This window comes from Gorilla gorilla, chromosome 13 (assembly GCF_029281585.2).
Source record: "Gorilla gorilla gorilla isolate KB3781 chromosome 13, NHGRI_mGorGor1-v2.1_pri, whole genome shotgun sequence".
Taxonomy (NCBI): domain Eukaryota; kingdom Metazoa; phylum Chordata; class Mammalia; order Primates; family Hominidae; genus Gorilla; species Gorilla gorilla.
In genome coordinates, this window is record NC_073237.2 from 97,746,953 (window position 1) to 97,752,952 (window position 6,000).

Here is a 6,000-nt window from a genome sequence, read left to right on the forward strand (position 1 = left end):
CAGCTTTGTTCTTTTTGCTTAGGATTGTCTTGGCTATGTGGTGGGTTCTTTTTTGGTTCCATATGAAATTTAAAGTAGTTTTTTCTAGTTCTGTGAAAAAAGTCAATGGTAGCTTGATGGGAATAGCATTGAATTTATAAATTACTTTAGGCAGTATGGCCATTTTTACATAAAAATTCATTTTTTAAAAAAAGCAGTGCTGGGCGTGGTGGCTCACGCCTGTAATCCCAGCACTTTGGGAGGCCGAGGCAGGTGGATCACCTGAGGTCAGGAGTTCAAGACCAGCCTGACCAACATGGAGAAACCCCATCTCTACTAAAAATACAAAATTAGCCAGGCGTGGTGACACATACCTATAATCCCAGCTACTTGGGAGGCTGAGGCAGGAGAATCACTTGAACCTGGGAGGTGGAGGTTGTGGTGAGCAGAGATCGCACCATTGCACTCCAGCCTGGGCAACAACAACAAAACTCCGTCTCAAAAAAATAAAAATAAAAAAAGCAGTTAAGTGTCCATTTCTGTTTCCCAAGAAAATTATAAAAGTATGCAGAAGGCTCTAGAGAGGGAAATGAAGTATCTAGAAGAGAAGTGAAGGAAAAAGTTAAATCAAGAGGAGGGTGCTTAAGATGAAGCTAAAAGATGAGTACCAGGGAAGATAAATAGTATCTGAAGGCGGGGGAATTGTGAGATAACTGGTAGCTACAAATTGAATTCCTGATTGCTTGGTGAATTGGGAATGTGACAGGAGGTAAGGCTGCCCTTCTGTAAGGGCAGATCAAGAGTTGTCATGCTAGGGAGACTATTCTGCCTAAAATTCTGGGGTACTATTTTGTGTTTAAGTATGCTGTGTATATTAAAAGGGTACATATTTGAAGTGTTCTGCTCTTAGTTTTCACTACTAAATACCTATGTAACCAGCACTCAGCTTAAGAATAACATTACTAGTACTACAAATACTTCCCTTGTGCAACTTTCCAAATATTAAACCCAAAAATCGTATGTTCCATAGGGAGGAAAGATTTGGGACCAGGTTTTTTGGTTGTTTGTGTTTTTTGTTTGTTTTTTAAATTTTCACCAGATTATTAAGTGTGCAAGGACCATGGTTCTTGACCTTCCTTAGATTTGTGCATCTTAATTCTCAGAAAATTGCACATGGAAAATATTGTGCCAGGGCCTTGTTTCTGTGTAAAAACTTCAAGAGGTCTTTAAAGTAGTACAGTTGAGAGATTATGGTGCTTCAACTAAGGCAGTGGGAATGTGAGAAAGAGATGAATTTGAGAAATATTTATAAACAGTGAGATATGGTTGCTAATTGGATGAGAAAACTAAGGAAGAGTAAAGATTCAAAGTCATTTTGGGTTGTTGGTGCTCTTATTCAATGGGACAGGACAAAAAAAAGTGTACCTTGTATGGAATGAGGAGATCACTAACGTTTTGAATGTGTGTTAGTCTGTCTGTGAGATAGTAAAGATGTCCAGAGGCAATTGCAGATATGGATATGGTGCTCAGGAAAAAGAACTGGGCTAGAAATTGATTTAGGAATTCACCAGTGTTTAGACATGAATGGATTAAGCTTTAAGGAAAGAATACAGCAAGAGAGAAGTCCAGAGATGGAATCCTAGGGCCTACTTTGTTTAGTGGGTAGGCAAGGTGCAAAGGAGACAGGAATAACCAGAAGTATGGGAAACCCAACATGTAGTGATAACTTCTGTCAGAAAGTGATCCAGAAGCATGCTGCAGAGAGGCTGAGGAAGGGTTGAAGAGTGTCTTTTGGATTTGATAATTAGTCATTAATGGGTTTCTGTAAGAACAGCTTCTGGAGTTAGGAAGAGCCAGTTTTCAGGGGGCTAAATGGTGTCCAGAGAGTAGATCATCAGCTCCCAAATACGGTCAATTCTTAAAAATTATTCTACATTCAAGTAGCAAAAATAATGATAATATAATATCCTTGTTAAAAAAAAAGATAAATTGATTATTAGAGATCTTTGTTCTGAAAATATGCTCTTTTCTAAAAGAAAAACAACTAAGGCCTTTTTTGAAATACTAGTGATTTGGGAGGATAGTCTGTTACATTTATGTCTTTACTTAAAAAAAATGGCAACCCTTTATTGGTTATTCTTTTTACTTGCTTAATTTTACTGTTCTATAAAGTTAGAGAATAAAAGTAGATTACTCATCTGTGAGTATAAAGAGGGCTGTAGATGGAGATTAAAGAAAAATTTGAGCGGATAGCCAGTTGAGGGATAGGTTGAAGACAGAGGAGAGCAGAATGAAAGTTGATTAAGTTATTAGATATGCTGAAATGCGTACTAACAGTTATGGAAAGATTTTCTTCAGGGACCTTCTTCAACTTGGGAGAAAATGAAAGAGGACAGATTTGGTGTCTGGTTGGGTGAGGGGAAAATCAAATTCACTTGAGATGACCCATTAAAAAAATAATAATCAAATCCATGTTTTGAGGATCAGGGAAGGAAGATGGGTGGACATCGTTAGGGGTAGAGTTAGGTGTCTTGTCAATAATAAAGGTTTGAAGGAGCAGCTGGGGATAGCTGGGATTTTATTTAGAGCCCAGCTGAAGTAAAACTGTTTTAAAAATTATTTTTTTTTCTCCTATGGCATCGCAAGAAGTAAAACTATGAACTTAATGAAATTACTCATATTTCTTCTGGGTATTAACATATGAGACAATTTTGAAAGAAAATTGAGCTTAAAGTAGATGAAGCAAATTATTGATTAGATAAAATTTTTAAATGAGCAGGTAAAAGGGGTCTTTGGTGGCAAAAAGAAAAACAGGCAAAAATATTCTATTTCTCTGTAATTTTGATGAGTGAGGCATTTCACATTCATCTGTCTTCCTAAAGGAGGATGTCATCAGCAAATCTAGGGGCACACAGAACACACCTAGTTGAGCACAGTGCTTGCAGAATAAATTTCAACTCCTTTTTTGAAAACAATCTAGTCCAGGTATTCCAATCCTTTTTTTTAAAGTTGCTCTTCCCAGTCAGTATTTGATATATTTGACATTATTCTCCCTCATTCAAAAGTGTTTTGTGGCCCAAGGTGGGTAGTAGGGGTGGGTTGATTGGTTTCTTTAAAATTAAGTCCATCTATAACCATAATACACAGACAAACAGAAGAGAGACACATTTGCTTTACTGCACAAGTGGGACAAGATCAATTAACATGTATTTAAAAAATTTAAAAATACCTGCTAGGTGTTATGTCAGTTTGATAGTTGCGTCAAGCAGCCCTTTATCATCAAGGAGACTTGAAGACTTAAGGAATGCATAGTAAGCCACATGTGTTACATGAGACGGGGGAAAAATCACCTAACTTTCCAAAACACTGAATTTTGATTGTGTGATTTCATTCACACAAATAAAACATGGAGTGTGTGTCTTGCCTGTGTTGTTGCCTATCTGGGAGCCATGCTCTAAGAACAGGTTTCTCATGTTAGTCCACTGGCTGAGGTAAATCCTCACATTACATGACAGTCATTGTGTCCCTGCAACCCAGAAGTGCACTCTGAACAGGACAGAGTAACAGAGCAGGAGAAGGAAAAGTTGTACATAGCTGCAGAAGGTTGCCCTGACCTTGATTATCTTAGGAGGGCAGAATACATTTCTCTGACACTTGAGACCCTGGGCTACTGCCTAGCCCTGGCTGTTCTGAACTTCTCAAAGAATTAGTGCTATGTTTAGAAAATGCCCTATTTTTCTTTTTTTAAAATTATTATTATACTTTAAATTCTAGGGTACATGTGCACAATGTGCAGGTTTGTTACATATGTATACATGTGCCATGTTGGTGTGCTGCACCCATTAACTCGTCATTTACATTAGGTATATCTCCTAATGCTATCCCTCCCCCCTCCCCCTGAGGGTCCTGAACAGGCCCCAGTGTGTGATGTTCCCCTTTCTGTGTCCATGTGTTCTCATTGTTCAATTCTCACCTATGAGGGGGAACATGGGGTGTTTGGTTTTTTGTCCTTGAGAAAGTTTGCTGAGAATGATGGTTTCCACCTTCACCCATGTCCCTACAAAGGACATGAACTCATTGTTTTTTATGGCTGCATAGTATTCCATGGTGTATATGTGTCACATTTTCTTAATCCAGTCTATCATTGATGGACATTTGGGTTGGTTCCAAGTCTTTGCTATTGTGAATAATGCCGCAGTAAACATGTGTGCATGTGTCTTTATAGCAGCATGATTTATAATCCTTTGGGTATATACCCAGTAATGGGATGGCTGGGTCAAATGGTATTTCTAGTTCTAGATCCTTGAGGAATCACCACACTGACTTCCACAATGGTTGAAGTAGTTTACAGTCCCACCAACAGTGTAAAAGTGTTCCTATTTCACCACATCCTCTCCAGCACCTGTTGTTTCCTGACTTTTTAATGATCGCCATTCTAACTGGTGTGAGATGGTATCTCATTGTGGTTTTGATTTGCATTTCTCTGATGGCCAGTGATGATGAGCATTTTTTCATGTGTCTTTTGGCTGCATAAATGTCTTCTTTTGAGAAATGTCTGTTCATATCCTTCGCCCACTTGTTGATCCTTCGCCCACTTGTTGATTAGGTTGTTTGTTTTTTTCTTGTAAGTTTGTTTCTTTGTAGATTCTGGATATTAGCCCTTTGTCAGATGAGTAGATAGCAAAAATTTTCTCCCATTCTGTAGGTTGCCTGTTCACTCTGATGGTAGTTTGTGTTGCTGTGCAGAAGCTCTTTAGTTTAATTAGATTGAAAATGCCCTATTTTTCGTCTACCACACTACTCAGCCCGGCATGTATGTGAGTCTTTTTGAGAACTAGGTAAAGAATTTTGAGCTTTCATTTGTCCCAAGCACTTGCCTATCAGGTTGCAATGAAACAGACTTTATTAAGATGATAATGGCTATGCTACATACAAGGAATTGTTTGTTGTTTTCTCTCGTCTAAAGATGTCATGTCTACTCACCTACCCCACCGACAAAAGGCCAGATGCTACATTGGATTGCTATTATAGACACTTAGCTGGCTCCTGGTTCCCTCCTGATCCTCTACATTCTAGAAAGTAATTTTCAGCACTGCTCTTATGTTATTCTTTCCTTAAATGTCATCCACAGTTCCCTATTTCTCATCACTTCAAGGCAAGACTTTCTAAAGTTCTCTGCCCATCCATGTGCCACTCCATTATGGGAAATCAGCCTCACCATTCCAGGTTGATTTCCCATAGTTCTCTCAACACATAGTTTGTACTCTAGTAAGGACACACAATTCATGTTCATTCTCATTCATGAGCCTTTACCTTTCTTCAAGAGCCAGCTGACAGGGAAAACTAATATTTATTCCCTACTTATGTATCTGGCACTGTATATAAAATATTGCCCTCAAAACAAGCCTCTTTTACAGATGTGAAGACTGAGGCTCAGAGAGACTATGTTTCCCAAGATCACATAACTAATAATAAACTGCCTTCAGCTAATCCTCCCTCTTCCATAAAATATTCCTTCCCTTTTGATCTCAGCATCTAGCCTATGCCACTGCAATTTAGCACATTATTTTACCATTTTCTTTGTTTTCTAACTGCATGCTTGTCTTCCTCATTTCCATGGTAAGCATAGAAGGACCATGTAGTATCTTTACAGTGCTGAGCATACAGTAGGTGCTGCAAGAGTACTTGTTGGCTGATTTTTATGTATGTTATACATATTGATGCCCAGTACTGAGTGCTTTAGATTATTTCAAGAGGCTTAGACTGCTTTCCAGCCAGAATACCGTGTTTATATGAGCAGTAGAAAAGAGCTGTGACTGGCTGTGTTGAGCTTTGCATCACTTCTCTCTCTTAATTCATCCTCTCTTCAAAATGGGCTTTGGGATTGGTAGCATTGCATGAGCCCTCCAGGCTGCATTGAACATGGGCAATTTATCTTTTACTCTAGAAATGTGGCAGATATTGTTCCAAGGGCAGTTCTCACAATTCTTTATCTGAAAGCCTTGAGGCCATATGTGCTTT